The 20753-nt window shown below is 40.8% G+C and overlaps 1 long non-coding RNA gene across 2 annotated transcripts in view; it reads right to left on the minus strand.

Annotated features, from left to right (window-relative positions):
• Positions 1-20753, minus strand: part of LOC103884196 — a 59491-nt gene that overhangs the window by 1637 nt on the left and 37101 nt on the right. For both annotated transcript variants that reach the window (XR_004182854.1, XR_004182853.1), the window contains one exon: positions 16836-16953. This is a non-coding gene — a long non-coding RNA (uncharacterized LOC103884196). The remainder of the gene's footprint in view (positions 1-16835; positions 16954-20753) is intronic.

A 20753-nucleotide genomic window follows, 5' to 3' on the forward strand; every position in this document is an offset into this window, starting at 1 on the left:
GTTGGGAAGTTCTCTAACAGAGTTTTGACCAAGACCAAGAGAAACCTGAGTCCTGCCTGACCAATCAGCTTTCTCCATCTGTCTCAAAGCTCTTTTCTGTTCCCTACCACCACACCATGTTCCCAAGAGAGTTAGGGAAACCTCAAAATAGGAATCAAAATGACTATATCAATATTGAAGGTCAAGTCAAAGCAAGAAGCACAGTACCAAAGCCTTAGCAAGGCCCTGGAATCTTCCCAAAATTTCACCTTGGTACCAGCAGACTCAAGGGTGCCAAGCACAGCAGCCTGATCCATTAGTAATAGTGGCCCCATCAATGGCTCAGGTTCAGACCTATCAGAAGGGACATTTCTCTTTCATTGTGGGAGAAATGAGTAAGGTACAGACATGCCTGGCAGAGGAAAATGTGCAGAGATTCCCTTCTAAGCTGTCAGAGAGTCCTATTCTCTCACAGAAACCAAAATCAAATAACCCAGAATGTATTCACTTGCCTTCTAGACATCTTCTTCCATAGAGTTTCCCCACTCACTCATGACAAGAATGTATTGGTGGATATGCTTTTCTATATGACATTTTATGTCTATACCTCTTAAGTATTAGCCCCAGAGCCCTCCAAACCTCCATCTTGGAGGGCTCTGGATGTTACTAAGGTCTTGACACTGGCCCACCTGCCCGCACAATAACAGGGCGACCCAGAGAGGGGAGCTACCTTGGTGTGCTCAATGAATGCCTCCTTTGCCAAGACCAGCAAGTTGGAAAAGAGATGATGGAGGATGCATTCCAGGCAAAGAAGACCAACAGGCAAAGGGCCCTGAGTTCAGAGTTACCCTCAGTTCTTTCAAGAACAGTAAGGAGGCCAAGGTGCTGGAACTTAGTGAGTTGACTGAAAATTGGTACAGATGTGGCTGCTGAGCCAAGCAGGACCAGATTATGGAAGTCCTAGGGAACCCCAGGGAAGATTTTGGATTTGTGTGATGAGATGCCCTTGAACTGTTTAAGGAGGGGAGTGGCTACTGTGTAGACAAAAGACAATGGGGTAGGGGTAGGGACAAGGGTAGAAACTGGGAGGATATCAGTTGGATAGATGAAACAGCAATCCAGGAGAGACACCATGGCGGGGTGGCTCAGTGGGGGAAGCCTGAAGATGTAGATGGATCAGTGATGTAGAGCACATCACCGTGATCTACCACTACATCACAGTGGCTCTCAAACAGATGGATTTGAGACATTTCTGGAGAACTTGAAGGTTGGATTCAGGTGATAAAGGAAAGGAGCAGGACTTTAGCATCAGAATGATCTGGCTGTGTTACCTTGGACCAGTAACTTGAGATTTCTGAGCCCCAGAAATAATATGTTAGAAAACCAGCATACAGATTAAATAAAATCATGTATTTAGAGCTCCTATTGCCTGACACGCAATATACTCTGTGAGACATGTCCTTCATCTCTCTTGCAAGAGCAATAAAAGCTTTAGAAGCTTTGGGTTGAGCTCTTTTCTCCCATCTGCTTCTCTTCTTAGGGAGTTGGCTTTCCTTCTGCCCAACGCCCATATCCTGCCTCTTCTTCCCCTTCACTCCCTGATTCCCATACTTTACCTCTCAGATAAAAACATCAGCCTTGTTGAAAGCAGATCTTAGTAAGAGTCTCCACTGAGGTCTTCTGAAAAGATTGCTTGTTTACAAGAGGATTTTTCTAAAGGTATACTGTATCTATTTGCTTTCTGCTACAAGCAATGGAAAACCCAACTCCAACTGCCTTAAAGGAGAATAAGGGTTATCCCACTTAATAAGGAGTCCAGCCAGGCACAATGGCTCAACCCTTGTAACCTCAGCATGTTGGCAGGCCTAGGCAAGAGGATCCCTTGAGGCCAGGAGTTCAAGACCACCCTGGGCAACAAATTAAGACCTCATCTCTACAAAAAGAAAATTTAAGAATTAGCCGGACACAGCGGCATGCATCTGTAGTTTCAGTTGCTTGGGAGGCCGAGGCAGGAAGATCACTTGAGCATAGGAGATTGAGGCTGCAGTGAGCTACGATCACACCACTGCACTCCAGGCTTGGCAACAGAGCAAGACCTGATCTCTAAACAAACAAACAAACAACAACAACAAAACAATGAGTCCAAGGGAGGGAAAATCCATGGCACAGAATGGGGTTTAGATCAACACCATCAGAGCCCAGGTTAGTCCATCTCACTGCGGTGATGTCCTTAATGTGCTGGCATTGTCTTCAAGCTGGCAGCCCTCATGGTTTTAGGTGGTGCCACAGACATGCACATACTATCCAGACAGAAGAGCACTCAGGGGACATAGAAGGGGCTCTGCCTTCCTACAGATCTCTCTCAAAGAAGAGAAGTTTGTCCCAGAGTGCCCCAGACTTTCCCTTATAACTCACTGGTCAAATGTGGGTCACATGCCCATCCTGAACCAGTCACAGGCACGGGGATTGGGATTGCTATTATTGGTTTATGCCAATTACAATCCACTCTCTGAACCAGGAGATCGGCACCCCCTTGCCCTGTGTGATGTGGAAATGAGAGATGCACGTGGCCAACATTGAAGTTCTGTAAGGAAAGGGGAGAAGACACGTTGGCTAAACACATAGCTCTTAACAGAGGGAAACTGAGACTTCATCAGATTTGAGAGAAATCATTACAGTTCTGTTAGCAATGGTGCCCACATAGACCTCTCTAGCTTTGATTTACCAAAGAGAGACAAAAGGCACAGAAATGATAACTTTGTGTTCTCTTATTGCTTCATCACATAAAATCCCCTTCTGTGAACAGTTAGCTTATAGTCGTTTACGCTGTATGGTGGCTATAACTTGCCAGGCTTCAGCGCATCAGAGGTGGAGGACCCACGAAGAGCCTGGACAAAGGGAAACTGATGTTTATTGAGAACCAACCACATGCTGGGCCCTGGGCCATGTGCTCTGCCTGGATCATCTAATTTGATCCTCAGGTTTCTGCAAGGCCAATATTGTTATCCCCTTTTCACAAAGGTGGAAACTCAGACCCATTCTCTCATACCAGAGAGTAGCTTTCTGTACATGATGAACTGAAAAAGTGCCCTCAGTGGGTATCTAATTCCAAAAATTAGGCACCTGGAGAGAGAGCGAGAGAGAGAGAGAGAGAGAGAGAGAGAAAGAGAAAGACAGTTTACTGTGTTTTCCATGTCCAAGGTCTCAGAAAATGCACTCATTACCCAACCTGGCTGGGGAACCAATCCATCTACCAATCAGGAGCTGCCAGGGGGGTGTACAGGGAAAAAGCATGGTAGTCATCCTGGAACCCTATGGGCTGAACTCAGAGACTCACCTCTAAAGAAAAGAGCATGGAAAAAGAAAACAAGTAATGTTACAGTAGAGAAACCCAGCAGACCACACCTAACCAAGTGATCAAAGATACCATTGACAGACAAAGTCACGTTGATATCATCTATTCCCTGAAAAGATACGATGAGAAGGGCACTTCCGTTCTGTCATACACTTCCAAAACATCCACAACTTCATTTCTTAATGAAAACACATCAGATAAACCTCAATTGAAGAACATTTTACAAAATACCTGACCATCACTCACCAAAAGTATCAAAATCATGAGCGATAAGACAACAAAACAAGAAATTACACAGATGACAAGAGATGAAGGACACCTGACAGTTAAATGCGATGAGGTGTCCTGCATTGGATCATGCCACAGAGAAAGTGCATTAGTGGAAAAACTGGTGAAATACATATGAGTCTATAATTTAGTTCATAGTAACGTCTCAATGCTAATTTCTTAGTTTTGACAAATGTGCCATGGTTATGTAAGATGCTGGAATTAGGGGGAGGTGAGTGAAGGGTATATAAGAACTCTTTTGTGCAATCTCTGAAGCTCTTTGATACAACTAAAATGATTTTAAAATAAAAAGTTTTTGAAAAATGTCTGTAGAACTGCCTGGCATTGGTGCCCCTGACATCATTCCCTCTACCCTCACCCAAGCAGTAGCATCATTTTTTTCTAAGACTGACCTTGGAATTCTGCTTTCTAGAGAAACAGAAAGATACTCCTGAGAAAGGCAAACTTTCTAATTGTAGGTATTGGTGGAGTTTACATGTGCAAGAATCTTCACCTCCTCTGTCTGTCTTGGTGTGTACAGACTGACATCAAGCCTGCTGGTTGAGAGGCCCCATTCCCAGGTGGAAAACTCAGTCAATCTTCCACTTGTTGGGGAAGCTGAGAGACCACACACAGCCACACAAGCATGGCAGAATCTATAGGGCCATCTATGTTCATCAGGTTGGTCCTTTATTGATCAATTGAAAGCACAGGCCGAGATCACCCAGGCACTGGGGGGAATCAATAGCACAAAGGAAAGGGAGCAGGCAGGATACACACAGAGGCGCTCTCCACAAAAGGCACAGTTGATTTGGGGAAGAGAAGAGAACTTTAAAAGATTGAATTCATCTCCTCAAAAAGATTTCAGAAGACATTGCAGCCATAAAACAATAGAACAAGCTACTCTGAAAAAGAATGAAAGAATATGAAGGAATTTTTGAAAGGTGATGGGTATCCCAAGTACACGGAGAAATCTGAGACCACACACATTATATGGATGTATTAAATGATCACTTCTACCCAAAGACTATGTACATCTATTATGCATCAGTAGAAGTTTTTCCAATTATTGCCAAAATAGAAAATTCAATAAAAGAGCTGAAGGAATAAGTAGAAAAAATTCCACAGAACTTCAATCATCTCGATAAACACAGAAAAAGCTTTTGATAAAATCCAGCATCCCTTCATGATACAAACTCTCAACATCCTGGGGATTAAAGGAACATACCTCAAATAATCAGAGACCATCTATGACAAATCCACAGCCAACATCATACCGAAGGGGCAAAAGCTCAAACCATTCCCTTTGAGAACTGGAACAAGACAAGGATGCCCACTCTCACTACTCATGTTCAGCATAGTACTGGAAGTCCTAGCCAGAGCAATCAGGCAAGAGAAAGAAACAAAAAGCATCCAAATAGAAAAGCTATCTCCCTTTGCTGATGACATGATTCTATACCTAGAAAATCCTGAAGACTCTGCCAAAAAGCTCCTAGAATTGATAAGTCAATTTAGTAAAGTTTCAGGATACAAGATCAATGTAAAAATTCAGGAGCATTTCTACACATCAACAATGTCCAGCCTGAGTGCCAAATCAAGAACATGGTCTCACTTACAATACCCACAAAGAAAATGAAATGCCTAGAAATACAGCTAACAAAGGAGGTGAAAGATCTCTTCAAGGAGAACTACAAAACACTTCAGAAAGAAAACAGAGACCACACAAATAAATGGAAAAACATTCCATGCACATGGATTGGAAGAATCAGTATAAAAATGGCTATACTGCTGAAAGCAATTTATAGATTCAATGCTATTCCTATCTACCTAACTACCAATATCATTATTCACAGAATTAGGAAAAAAAAAACTATTCTAAAATTTATATAGAACCAAAAAAGAGCCCAAAGAGCCAAAGCAATCCTAAGCAAAAAGAACAAAGCTGGAGACATTACACTATTTGACCTCAAGCTATACTATAAAGCCACAGTAACCAAAACAGGTTGGTACTGGTACAAAAACAGACACATTGGCCAATGGAGCAAAATGTACAATTCAGAAATGAAACTGCACAAGTACAAGTACAACCATCTCATCTTCAAGAATGCTGACAAAAAGAAACAATGACAAAAGGACTCCCTATTCAATAAATGGTGCTGGGATAACTGTCTATCCATATGCAGAGATTAAAACCCCCTTCCTTTTACTATATAAAAAAAATTAACTCAAAAGGCATTAAAGATTTAAACGTAAAACCTCAAACTAAAAATCCTGGAAGATAACCTAAAAAATACTCTCCTCGACACCGGCCTTGGCAAATAATTTTTGGCTAAGTCCCCAAAAACAATTGCAATGAAAACAAAAATAGACAAGTGGCAGCTAGTTAAACTAAAGAGCTTCCACACAGTAAGAGAAACTATCAATAGAGCAAACAGACAACCTACAGAATGGGAGAAAATATTCACAAACTACACATCCAACGAAAGTTTAATATTCAGAGTTCATAGGGAAATTAAACAAATCAACAAGTAAAAAACATACAGCCCCAATAAAAAATGGGCAAAGAACACGAACGGACACTTCTTAAAAGAAGACATACAGCCAGAAAACATACGGAAAAATGCTCAGCATCACTAATCATCAGAGAAAAGCAAACCAAAACCACAACGAGATACCATCTCACATCAGTCAGAATGGCTATTATTAAAAGGCCAGGCAACAACAGTTGCTGGTGAGGCTGCAGTAGAAAGGGAACACTTATTCACTGTTGGTGGAAATGTAAATTAGTACACCCACTGTGGGAAGCAGTCTGGAGATTTCTAAAAAAAAAAAAAAAAAAAAAAAAAAACTGAAAACAGAGCTACATTCAACCCAGCAATCCCATTACTGTGTGTATACCCAAAATAAAACAAATCATTCTACCAAAAAGACACGTGCACTCATATATTCACTGCTGTGCTATTCACAATAGCAAGGACATGGAATCAACCCAGATGCTCATCAATGGTAGACTGGATAAAGAAAATGTGGTACAGGCTGGGCACGGTGGCTCGTGCCTATAATCTCAGCACTTTGGGAGACTAAGGCAGGTGGGTCACTTGAGGTCAGAAGTTCAAGACCAGCCTGGCCAACATGGAGAAACCTCATATCTACTAAAAATACAAAAATTAGCTGGGCATGGTGGTTCACACCTGTAATCCCAGCTTATAGGTGTGAACTGTAAGCTCACATCCCTCGGGAGGCTGTGAGCAAGCCTCGGGAGGCTGGGGTGCAAGAATGACTTGAATCTGGGAAGTGGATGTTGCAGTGAGCCAAGATTGTGTCACTGCACTCCAAACTATGAGACAGAGCAAAACTCTGTCTCAAAAAAAGAAAGAAAGAAAGAAAAAAGAAAATGTGCCACATGTACACCACAGAATACTATACCATGCAGACATAAAAAAAGAATGAAATCATGTTCTTTGCAGCAACATGGATGGAGCTGGAGGCCCTAATCCTAAACCAATTAATGCAAGAACAGAAAACCAAATACTGCACGCTCTCACTTACATGTGGTAGCTAAGCATTGAGCACACATGGACATAAATATGGGAACAATAGACACTCAGACTACTAGAGGGTGGAGGAGGGGATGAGTTAAAAAAAAAAAAACAAAACTACCTAATGGGTACCATGCTCACTATCAGAGTGAAGGGATCCATACTCCAAACTCCAGGATCACACAATAGTCCCATGTAACAAATTTGCACATATGCTCCCTGTATCTAAAATAAAAGTTAAAATAAAAAAGGGACTATGAGAAAAATCTGATTAGGAAATTGAGACACAGAAGATCAATAATATTAATAACAACAATGAGGTATACTGAGTGTTCACTATATGCTAAGCAGTGTACTAAGCACTTTGCACACACATACAGGATTTCTATTTTATAGAAAAGGAAACTGAGGCACAAAGATGAGGAATGACTTTCCTTCACACAGCTAGTGAAGGAAAACACCAGATCTCAAACCTAGGCCTAAGTCACTTTCCTACTCTGATATTTTCACCAGTGGCTTCGTCTCCTTGGGTCTAACCAAACTACTTGGCTCAGTACATGTATTAGTCATTTCCATATTGCTATGAAGAAATACCAGAGACTGGGTAATTTATAAAGAAAAGAGGTTTAATGGACTCACAGTTCCATATGGCTGGGGAGGCCTCACAGTCATGGTGGAAGGTGAAGGAGGAGCAAAGACACATCTTACATGGCGGCAGGCAAAGAGCATGTGCAGGAGAACTGCCCTTTACAAAACCATCAGATCTCATGAGACTTACTCACTATCATGAGAACATCATGGGAAAGGCCTGCCCCCATGATTCAATGATCTCCCACCAGATCTCTCCCACAACACATGGCAATTATAGGAGCTACAATTCAAGATGAGATTTGGGTGGGGACACAGTCAAACCATATCATTCCACTTCTGGCCCTTCCCAAATCTCATGTCCCCACATTTCAAAACCAATCATGCCTTCCCAACAGTCCCCCAAAATCTTGACTTGTTTCAGCATTAACTCAAAAGTCCACAGTCTAAACTCTCATCTAAGATGAGTCAAGTCCCTTCTGCCTATGAGCTTGCAAAATCAAAAGGAAGTTAGTTACTTCCTACATACAATAGGGGTACAGGCATTGGTTAAATACACTCACTCAAAATGGCAGAAAGGGCCTACAGGCCTCATGCAAGTCCAAAATCCAGTGGTACAGTCAAATCTTAAAGCTCCAAGTGATCTACTTTGACTCCATGTCTCACATCCAGGTCACACTGATGCAAGAGGTGGGTTCCCACAGTCTTGGGCAGCTCTGGTCCTGTGGCTTTGCAGGGTATAGCTCTCCTCCTGGCTGCTTTCACAGGCTGACATTAAGTGTCTATGGCTTTTCCAGGCGCAGAGTGCAAGCTGTTGGTGGATCTACCATTCTCAGGTCTGGAGGACACTGGCCCTCTTCTCACAGCTCCACAAGGGAGTGTCCCAGTGGGGACTCTGTGCGGGGGCTCCCACCCCCCATTTCCCTTCTGCAACTGCCCTAACAGAGGTTCTCCCTGGACATCCAGGTGTTTCCATACATCCTCTGAAATCTAGGTGGAGGTTCCCAAACCTAAATTCCTGACTTCTGTGCACCCAAAGGCTCAGCACCACGTGGAAGCCACCAAGACTTGGGGCTTGCATCCTCTGAAGCAATGGTCTGAGCTATATGTTGGCTCCTTTTGGCCATGGCTGGGACGCAGGGAACCAAGTCCTGAGACCGCACAAAGCAGCAATGCCCTTGGCCTGGCCCAGGAAACCATTTTTCCCTCCTAGTCCTCTGGGTCTGTGGTGGGAGGCATGAAAGTCTCTGACATGCCCTGGAGACATTTTCCCCATTGTCTTGCTGATTAACATTTGGCTCCATATTACTTATGCAAATTTCTGCAGTGGGCTTGAATTTCTCCCCAGAAAATGGGTTTTTCTTTTCTTCCGCATCATCAGGCTCCAAATATTTCAAACTTTTATGCTTTGCTTCCTCCTGAATACTTTGCCACCTAGAAATGTCTTCTTCCAGATATCCTAAATAATCTCTCTCAAATTCTAAGTTCCACAGATCTCTAGGACAGGGGCAAAATGCCACCAGTCTCTTTGTATAGTACAGGTGACCTCTACTCCAGTTCCCAACAAGCTTCTCATCTCCATCTGAGACCACCTCAGCCTGGACTTTTTGGTGAAAACCATTCACAAGTCACTAGGAAGACCCAAACTTTCCCACATCTTCATGTCTTCATCTGAGCCCTCCAAACTGTTCTAGCATCTGCCTGTTACCCAGTTCCAAAGTTGCTTCCACATTTTCCGGTATCTTAATAGCAATGACCCACTCTACCAGTACCAATTTACTGTATTAGTCCATTTATATACTGCTATGAAGAAATTCCTGAGACTGGGTAAATTATAAAGAAAAAGAGGTTTCATGAACTCACAGATCCACATGACTGGAGAGGCCTCACAATTCTGGCAGAAGGTGAAGGAGGAGCAAAGACATGTCTTACATGACGACAGACAAGGGAGCTTGTGCAGGGGAACTGCCCTTTATAAAACCATCAGTTCTCATGAGAACTAACTCACTGCCATGAGAACAGCATGGGAAAACCCGCCCCCATGATTTAATTGCCTCCCATTGGGTCCCTCCCGCAACATGTGGGGATTATGGGAGCTACAATTCAAGCTGAGATTTGGGTGGGGACACAGCCAAACCATATCAGTAAAAAATTATATTCACATAAACATAACATTGCAAAAGCTTTTAATGGCTTAAAACTTTTAGAATCAAATCATGGACAAAGCACAGATGCTTTCCTTGTATTCAGTAAAGAGGATGTGCTTGTAAGGTAGCTGATAGAAGTCAGGAGTGGTGGTATGGAGTAAAGAGAAGGAATTGGCAATGTGCTAACCAACTTATTTTTCACAATGGGAGTCCACAGGCACAACTTTCAAGGTGATGAAATAACAAGTAGAGTTTATTACCATCCCCATTATATTATGGTGATTATATCTTTTTTTTTTTACACTTTATGTTCTAGGGTACATGTGCACAACGTGCAGGTTTGTTACATATGTATACATGTGCCATGTTGGTGTGCTGCACCCATTAACTCGTCATTTACATTAGGTATATCTCCTAATGCTATCCCTACCCCCTACCCCCACCTCACAATAGGCCGTGGTGTGTGATGTTCCCCTTCCTGTGTCCAAGTGATCTCATTGTTCTATTCCCATCTATGAGTGAGAACATGCAGTATTTGGTTTTCTGTTATTGCAATAGTTTGCTGAGAATGATGGTTTCCAGCTGCATCTATGTCCCCACAAAGGACATGAACTCATCCTTTTTATGGCTGCATAGTATTCCATGGTGTATATGTGCCACATTTTCTTAATCCAGTCTGTCATTGATGGACATTTGGGTTGGTTCCAAGTCTTTCCTATTGTGAATAGTGCCACAATAAACATACGTGTGCATGTGTCTTTATAGCAGCATGATTTATGATCCTTTGGGTATATACCCAGTAATGGGATGGCTGGGTAAAATGGTATTTCTAGTTCTAGATCCCTGAGGAATCACCACACTGTCTTCCACAATGGTTGAACTAGTTTACAGTCTCACTAACAGTGTAAAAGTGTTCCTATTTCTCCACATCCTCTCCAGTACCTGTTGTTTCCTGACTTTTTAATGATCACCATTCTAACTGGCAATTCTAACTGGTGTGAGATGGTATCTCATTGTGGTTTTGATTTGCATTTCTCTGATGGCTAGTGATGATGAGCATTTTTTCATGTGCCTGTTGTCTGCATAAATGTCTTCTTTTGAGAAGTGCCTGTTCATTTCCTTTGCCCACTTTTTGATGGGGTTTTTGTTTTGTTGTTGTTGTTTTTTTTTTTTTTTTGTAAATTTGTTTGAGTTCTTTGTAGGTTCTGGATATTAGCCCTTTGTCAGATGAGTAGATTGCAAAAATTTTCTCCCATTCTGCAGGTTGCCAGTTCACTCTGCTGGTAGTTTCTTTTGCTGTGCAGAAGCTCTTTAGTTTAATTAGATCCCATTTGTCAATTTTGGCTTTTGTTGCCATTGCTTTTGGTGTTTTAGACATGAAGTCCTTGCCCATGCCTATATCCTGAATGGTATTGCCTAGGTTTCTTCTAGGATTTTTATGGTTTTAGGTCTAACATTTAAGTCTCTAATCCATCTTGAATTAATTTTTGTGTAGGAAGTAAGGAAGGGATCCAATTTCAAGTTTCTACTTATGGCTAGCCAGTTTTCCCAGCACCATTTATTAAATAGGGAATCCTTTCCCCATTTCTTGTTTTTGTCAGGTTTGTCAAAGATCAGATGGTTATAGATGTGTGGTATTATTTCTGAGGGCTCTGTTCTGTTCCACTGGTCTAGAGCTCTGTTTTGCTACCAGTACCATGGTTACTATAGCCTTGTAGTATAGTTTGAAGTCAGGTAGCATAGCGTGATGCCTCTTGCTTTGTTCTTTTGACTTAGGATTGTCTTGACAATATGTGCTCTTTTTTGGTTCCATGTGAACTTTAAAATAGTTTTTTCCCAATTCTGTGAAGAAAGTAATTGGTAGCTTAATGTGGATGGTATTGAATCTATAAATTACCTTGGGCAGTATGGCCGTTTTCATGATATTGATTCTTGCTATCCATGAGCATGGAATGTTCTTCCATTTGTATGTGTCCTCTTTTATTTCATTGAGCAGTGGTTTGTAGTTCTTGAAGAGGTCCTTCACATCCCTTGTAAGTTGGATTCCTAGGTATTTTATTCTCTTTGAAGCAATTGTGAATGGGAGTTCATTCATGATTTGGCTCTCTGTTTGTCTGTTATTGATGTATAAGAATGCTTGTGATTTTTGCACATTGATTTTGTATCCTGAAACTTTGCTGAAGTTGCTTATCAGCTTAAGGAGATTTTGGGCTGAGATGATGCGGTTTTCTAAATATACAATCATGTCATCTGCAAAGAGGGACAATTTGACTTCTTCTTTTCTTAATTGAATACCCTTTATTTCTTTCTCTTGCCTGATTGCTCTGGCCAGAACTTCCAACACTATGTTGAATAGGAGTGGTGAGAGAGGGCATCCCTGTCTTATGCCAGTTTTCAAGGGGAATGCTTCCAGTTCTTGCCCATTCAGTATGATATTGGCTGTGGGTTTGTCATAAATAGCTCTTATTAGTTTGAGATACGTTCCATCAATACCGAATTTTTTGAGAGTTTTTAGCATGAAGAGCTGTTGAATTTTGTCAAAGGCCTTTTCTGCATCTGTTGAGATAATCATGTAGTTTTTGTCTTTGGTTCTGTTTACATGCTGGATTACATTTATTGATTTGCGTATGTTGAACCAGCCTTGCATCCCAGGGATTAAAACCCACTTGATCACGGTGGATAAGCTTTTTGATGTGCTGCCGGATTCGGTTTACCTGTATTTTATTAAGGATTTTTGCATCGATGTTCATCAGGGATATTGGTCTAAAATTCTCTTTTTTTGTTGTGTCTCTGCCAGGCTTTGGTATCAGGATGATGTTGGCCTCATAAAATGAGTTAGGGAGGACTCCCTCTTTATCTATTGATTGGACTAGTTTCAGAAGGAATGGTACCAGCTCCTCCTTGTACCTCTGGTAGAATTTGGCTGTGAATCCATCTGGTCCTGGACTTTTTTTGGTTGGTAGACTATTAATTATTACCTCAATTTCAGAGCCTGCTATTAGTCTATTCAGGGACTTAACTTCTTCCTGGTTTAGTCTTGGAAGAGTATATATGTTTAGGAATTTACCCATTTCTTCTAGGTTTTCTACTTCATTTGTGTAGAGGTGTTTATAGTATTCTCTGAGGGTAGTTTATATTTCTGTGGGGTCGGTGGTGATATCACCTTTATCATTTTTTATTGCGTCTATTTGATTCTTCTCTCTTTTCTTCTTTATTAGTCTTGCTAGCAGTCTATCAATTTTGTTGATCGTTTCAAAAAACCAGCTCCTGGATTCATTGATTTTTTTGAAGGATTTTTTGTGTCTCTGTCTCCTTCAGTTCTGCTCTCATCTTTGTTATTTCTTGCCTTCTGCTAGCTTTCGAATGTGGTTGCTCTTGCTTCTCTAGTTCTTTTAATTGTGATGCTAGGGTGTCAATTTTAGATCTTTCCTGCTTTCTCTCGTGGGCATTTAGTGCTATAAATTTCCCTCTACACACTGCTTTAAATGTGTACCAGAGATTCTGGTATGTTGTATCTTTGTTCTCATTGATTTCAAAGAACATCTTTATTTCTGCCTTCATTTCCTTATGTACCCAATAGTCATTAAGGAGCAGGTTGTTCAGTTTCCATGTAGTTGAGCGGTTTTGTTTGAGTTTCTTAGTCCTGAGTTCTACTTTTATTGCACTGTGGTCTGAGAGACAGTTTGTTACAATTTCTGTTCTTTTACATTTGCTGAGGAGTGCTTTACTTCCAACTATGTGGTCAATTTTGGAATAAGTGCAATGTGGTGCTGAGAAGAATGCATATTCTGTTGATTTGGGGTCCCCTTGGTGCAGAGTTGAGTTCAATTCCTGGATATCCTTGTTAATTTTCTGTTTCGTTGATCTGTCTAATGTTGACAGTGGGGTGTTAAAGTCTCCCATTATTATTGTGTAGGAGTCTAAGTCTCTAAGGACTTGCTCTATGAATCTGGGTGCTCCTGTATTGGGTGCATATATATTTAGGATAGTTAGCTCTTCTTGTTGAATTGATCCCTTTACCATTATGTAATGGTCTTCTTTGTCTCTTTTGATCTTTGTTGGTTTAAAGTCTGTTTTATCAGAGACTAGGATTGCAACCCTTGCCTTTTTTTGTTTTCCATTTGCTTGGTAGAGCTTCCTCCATCCCTTTATTTTGAGCCTATGTGTGTCTCTGCATGTGAGATGGGTCTCCTGAATATAGCAAACTGATGGGCCTTGACTCTTTATCCAATTTGCCAGTCTGTGTCTTCTAATTGGACCATTTAGCCCATTTACATTTAAGGTTAATATTGTTATATGTGAACTTGATCCTGTCATTATGATGTTAGCTGGTTATTTTGCTCATTAGTTGATGCAGTTTCTTCCTAGCATCGATGGTCTTTACATTTTGGCATGTTTTTGCAATGGCTGGTACTGGTTGTTCCTTTCCATGTTTAGTGCTTCCTTCAGGAGCTCTTGTAGCGCAGGCCTGGTGGTGACAAAATCTCTCAGCATTTCCTTGTCTGCAAAGGATTTTATTTCTCCTTCACTTATGAAACTTAGTTTGGTTGGATATGAAATTCTGGGCTGAAAATTCTTTTCTTTAGGAATGCTGAACATTGGCCCCCACTCTCTTCTGGCTTGTAGAGTTTCTGCCGAGAGATCTGCTGTTAGTCTGATGGGCTTCCCTTTTGGGTAACCCGACCTTTCTCTCTGGCTGTCCTTAACATTTTTTCCTTCACTTCAACTTGGTGAATCTGACAATTATGTGTCTTGGATTTGTTTTTCTCAAGGAGTATCTTTGTGGCATTCTCTGTATTTCCTGAATTTTGAATGTTGGCCTGCTTTGCTAGGTTGGGGAAGTTCTCCTGGATAATATCCCGCAGAGTGTTTTCCAACTTGGTTCCATTCTCCCCGTCACTTTCAGGTACACCAATCTGACGTAGATTTGGTCTTTTCACATAATCCCATATTTCCTGGAGGCTTTGTTCATTTCTTTTTACTCTTTTTTCTCTAAACTTCTCTTCTCACTTCATTTCATTCATTTGATCTTCAATCACTGATACTATTTCTTCCAGTTGATCGAGACAGTTACTGAAGCTTGTGCATTTGTCACGTAGTTCTCGTGTCATGGTTTTCATCTCTATCAGGTCATTTATGGACTTCTCTGAATTGGTTATTCTAGTTATCCATTCGTCAAATCTTTTTTCAAGGTTTTTAGTTTCTTTGCGCTGGGTTCATAGTTCCTCCTTTAGCTCTGAGAAGTTTGATTGACTGAAGCCTTCTTCTCTCAACTTGTCAAAGTCATTCTCTGTCCAGCTTTGTTCCATTGCTGGAGAGGAGCTGCATTCCTTTGGATGGGGAGAGGTGCTCTGATTTTTTGAATTTTCAGCTTTTCTGCACTGCTTTTTCCCCATCTTTGTGGTTTTATCTACCTTTGGTCTTTGATGATGGTGACATACAGATGGGGTTTTGGTGTGGATGTCCTTTCTGTTTGTTAGTTTTCCTTCTAACAGTCAAGACCCTCAGCTGCAGGTCTGTTGGAGTTTGCTTGAGGTACACTCCAGACCCTGTTTGCCTGGGTATCAGCAGCAGAGGCTGCAGAAGAGAGAATATTGCTGAAGAGCAAGTGATGCTGTTTGATTGCTCCTCTGGAAGCTTTGTCTCAGAGCTGTACCTGGCTGTGGGAGGTGTAAGGTGTCAGTCTGCCCCCAGTGGGGGATGTCTCCCAGTTAAGCTACTCGGGGGTCAGAGACCCACTTGAGCAGGCAGTCTGTCCTTTCTCAGATCTCAACCTCCATGCTGGGAGAGTCACTACTCTCTTCAGAGGTGTCAGACAGGGACATTTACATCTGCAGAGGTTTCTGCTGCTTTTTGTGTAGCTATGCCCTGTCCCCAGAGGTGAAGTCTATAGAGGCAGGCAGGCCTCCTTGAGCTGCGGTGGGCTCCACCCAGTTCAAGCTTCCCAGCGGTTTGTTTACCTACTTAAGCCTCAGGAATGGCAGGCGCCCCTCCCCCAGTCTTGCTGTCACCTTGCAGTTAGATCTCAGACTGCTGTGCTAGCAATGAGGGAGGCTCTGTGGGCGTGGGACCTTCTGAGCCAGGTGTGGGATATAATCTCCTAGTGTGCCATTTGCTAAGACCCTTGGTAAAGCTCAGCGTTAGGGTGGGAGTGACCCGATTTTCCAGGTGTTGTGTGTCACAGTTTCCCCTGGCTGGGAAAACGAATTCCCTTCCCCCTTGTGCTTCCTGGGTGAGGCGATGCCTCGCCCTGCTTCGGCTCTCGCTTGTTGGGCTGCACCCACTGTCCTGCACCGAGTGTCTGACATGCCCCCGTGAGAAGAACCCAGTACCTCAGTTGGAAATGCAGAAATCACCCGCCTTCTGTGTTGCTCACGCTGGGAGCTGGAGGCTGGAGCTGTTCCTATTCAGTCATCTTAGTGCCCAATTGAGTGGGCCATTTTCTGGTGATTATATCTTGTTAATGTTGTTATACTGACTTTATAAAGTTAATGGAGCAGATCTAGATTTTGAATGGCTGGAGCTTATCTAACTTGGAGGCTGTCTTTAAAGAACATGAGTACATATTGCACATTCAAAATTAGGTCCAGAACATTGAAAAGAGTTTGAGACCTAACAAAATTAGGTCCAGAACATTGGAAGGAGCCTGAGAGATTAAAGGTCCTGAAGCTTAAACTACTTTCTATTTACTTCTATTTACAGTCAGTCTACCTCTAGTTTCAATAAGAAACCAAATCAAGAAAACTAAAGAAATGTAGGAGGGAAGGGGATGTAGATTATAGAGCAAGTAGAGTAGATCTCTTCTTTTTCAATGTAATGAGTAAGTAGATAATAACCAAAAGTATGTAATATAATTATCAAAGCACATAGATATGAACATATAAAACTGAATGATAAAGATGATAATCAGAAAAACTAAAAGCAGAAAAAGTTAAACAGTATTTCTACTGTAGGACTCACCTGGAGGTGGTGTAGTGGCAATGGGGAGATTTTATTTTTCACTTCATCCCATTCAGAACTGCTGTGGGAAAAACTCGCCTCCATCCTCTTAAGGGCCTGGCTGAGTTCCAGAATTAAACTGAGAAGATAGAGTAACACAAGTTTTGTATGGCCTGGGAATCTTCATAAAGGAACAGAGACCCAAAGAAGCAGTTACAGTCAGTTACAAGATTGAACAAAGAATAGCAAACTGTGAACATGTGATAAAGCAAAGCGTCCTGGGCTAGGGTGGTTAATTGGGTAAAGTAGCCAGGATGGCAAGGGTTAGTTTAACAAAGCTTGTTTGTACAGAATTCCTTCAGCCTCATCTATCCTGTCCTTGATGATAAGAATGTTGCCTCTTCTCAGGTGTAGGGAGGACATTTTTCACATGGGAATCTCATCTTCTGCTTTTAAGTCTTGGAGTCCAGAGGGCAGCGGTTGAGATGTCTAGATGTTGGGTTCAAAGAATCTCTAACTGGAGTGGGACAGGCAGTGACAATCTGGCAGGTTACCCTGGTTTGCCATTTGCATGTTGAAAAGGTTGTTCATATATGAGCTGTTACAGTGACTTCGCTGAAGTCTGTATTAAAGTGTCCAGTTTCAGCTTACAGGAATTCCAGAAAAGGACATTTTTAATTTTTGATGATTCCAAGTCAGAAGAGTGGGAGAAAATTGGAAATATTAGTTTGGATACTAATAGCCAGATGCTGGAGGAAACTAGAAGAATTTACAATCTAGTCACTATTATATAGGTAAATAAAAACCTCAAAAACAATGAGTAGGTCTAATGTATCCATCTAACAATGGATACAGTATAGTTTTCTCCTGAAATATAATTTTTTCTCTTTAAAACTGAGACAGCCAGGTGGGAGGGGGGTCCCTGGCAAAATTCCAACTGGCCTGTGCACTGGGAACGTGCACTGGGGTGGAGCCAGAGAAGTTCACACAGTTTGCAGCCCAGAGGAGCCTGGCCCCTCCTCTTCCTGTGTGGGGACCTGGGATTCAAGGTGCGAGGTGGGAAGCACACTAGAGGAAGTCTGGCCTTACAGAGAGTCCCTGTTCCCCCCTTTATTTCCTTTTCACCCAATAAATCCCTGCACTGTGCACCCTTCAATTTGTCTGCAAGCTTATATTTTCGCGGTCACGTGGTGAGAACCCCTGCCTTTAGCTGAACTAAGGGAAAGGCCTGCAACATGGTCACCGCATTTTTACCAAAGGTAATCAACATAAAACTGATTTGTTAGTCAAATAATGTAGTCTCATTAAACTTGGCCTGATTATTTACATAAGTGCAGCAAAGAATAGTGATGGATTATTTAGACTTTTTTAAAAGTCTACTTTGCTGGAATCTCAGATTGTACCTTTAAAAGCCTCTAAAGGCCAGGAAACCAAGCCAAGGACTTAGCATTAGACTTCGTCTGGGATACCTATAGATTTAGTGAATTCCTCTCTTCTTGAAGTTCCCAAAATATCCTGAGGGTTTGGGGCCTGTCAGAAAGTGACATTCCTTACTCAGCTATAAAGCCAAGAGCCTTTTTTTTTTTTTCTATAAAGAGGAATATGTTTGAATATATTTTGCTACATCAAAATAATAGCAAAAAATATAATATTGTGCAAAAGAAGTAGGAACACTTATTATCATTGGCTTGGAAAGCTGTATATTATTGTATTAGCTTTTTATTCTTGTGTAACAAATTACCACAAATTTAGAAACATAAAATAACACCTAATCATTAGCCCATGTCTCTGTAGCTCAGACATCTGGCATGGCCTTTTTAAGCCAGGTACCAGGCCAGCTTTTCCAAGAAAGCTTTATAAGCATTGGCTCCATAAAGTCAACCTTAGTTCCTTAACGTTATCTAGTCATATCTGGAAATGTGATATTCCAGTCAAAGCCTTAATAATATAACCAGTGTTTCCAATTATGTCCTGTTATAAAGAGAACAGATTCTTATTGAACTCATGTAGGCAGCCATATTGCCATGAAAATAAGAAGACTCACTGACAGTTTCTAAATTTGGGGGGGATCTGGTAGGAAAAAAAGACAAATATCTCCTTTACGTTTACTAAGGTATGCCTTACTAACTTAATACATCGCTACGAGAAAAAAAACAGAAAACTTTTGTTAAATCTGTAAAGCATAATGTTAAAGAATAATCAGTGTTTCAGACAAAAGTCATAAAAAATTATCTTTATCGGTTTGTTTAGTCCCATGTCATTAACTCTTATTCTGCTTGATTTTGTGATAGTACTTTCAAGAACCCATCGGTTTCTTCCTTGGAGTTCTGGAAATTCTTACCCAGTCTGGCTATAGGGTCTGAAAGTTACTAGAAAACCTGTGTTTTAGAGTACTTGCAGAGGCTTTTTCTATGACTCTGTTTGAAAAAGGAGCAACTTTAGACAGTAGCTGTTTGTAAATTCCTTCAGGAAGGATCAGAATAAACAACAGCTGTCTGCGAAAAACGACAGCTCAAAATGGCCATGGTTAAGGATCTGATAAGAGTTCACTAAAATAATGATTAAATTGACCAGGAATTTGGTTATATCTATGACATACAACATTTTAACATGCTAACTAGAATCATCACTGATAATGTATTAGAACATATAACATTTCTAGGAATTTTATATAATTTTTAGAACACTTATATTAATGATATACATTCATATAAACATAATATGAAGGTTAAATATCATTTTTGACTGTGTTTTCTGTATACTTTAATATATCAAATAAGCTTAATTGGTTTAATATCTCTCTTTTTATAAGGAGAGAAAACAAATCTTTTGTAATCCTCCAGATACCCATCTGGAAAATTCTAAAGTTAGCTCAAGGTCAAATAGATTTAATTAAAAATTTGATTTTGGGAAGTTTTCAAAAATATCAAAAAGTTAAAATTATTAATTAAAACACAATCATAGATCATGAAATAACGCCAAAGCAACAAAAGATTTTGAAGGCAAATACAGAAAGTTACGCCGTCATTTAAAAAAAAAAAATTTAGCTTTGTGAACACTTAGTTTACTTAAGTAATCAAAGACAATAAAGACAATATGAAGGAGAGGAAATTATTTTAATTAAACATGAAATCTTTGTTTTCTAGGCAAATTACTTCAAGCATAAAGAAAAACACTTTGGCCAGGCGCGGTGGCTCACACCTGTAATCCCAGCACTTTGGGAGGCCAAGGCAGGTGGATCACGTGAGGTCAGGAGTTTGAGACCACCCTGGCCAACATGGTGAAACCCCATCTCTACTAAAAATACAAAAATTAACTAGGCACGGTGGTGCACGCCTGTAATCCCAGCTACTCAAGAGGCTGAGGCAGGATAATTGCTTGAACCCGGGAAGTGGAGGTTGCAGTGAGCAGAGATCACACCACTGCACTCCAGCCTGGGTGACAGAGTAAGACTATGTCTCAAAAACAAAAAAAAAGAAAAAAAAAGAAAAGAAAAAGAAAAAGGAAAACATTTCAATAAATCTCTTATCAAGAGCAGATCAGTGCTCAAAAAAAATTTTGTCCTTTTATTGAGAAGACAAAATTCTAGTTTTGCATCAGTTTGCTTATGATATTAAGGGTCATTTTTAAAACATTTATAATAAATTCATTCAGTTTAGTCAGCTGGACTAGATCCTCTCTTTAGCTCGCTCTCTCTCCCTAACATTTTATATCCATCCAGTTTTTATCCTTTATTCATTGATTCATCCTGAAGCAACCTTTTGAACCTCAAAACTGACAAAATTATTCTTTTTCTCAACGATAGCAAAAAAACACAACTTTATTCCTTATAACATCTCACTTTCATTGTAGCTTTTCATACTGAGGTATTTCCTTTATGATTTCTAGCAGTTTTTGTATTAAAATTATTAACTCTTAGTGACTTTAATTTCTAGTAAA

This window comes from Papio anubis, chromosome 3, assembly GCF_008728515.1.
Source record: "Papio anubis isolate 15944 chromosome 3, Panubis1.0, whole genome shotgun sequence".
Taxonomy (NCBI): domain Eukaryota; kingdom Metazoa; phylum Chordata; class Mammalia; order Primates; family Cercopithecidae; genus Papio; species Papio anubis.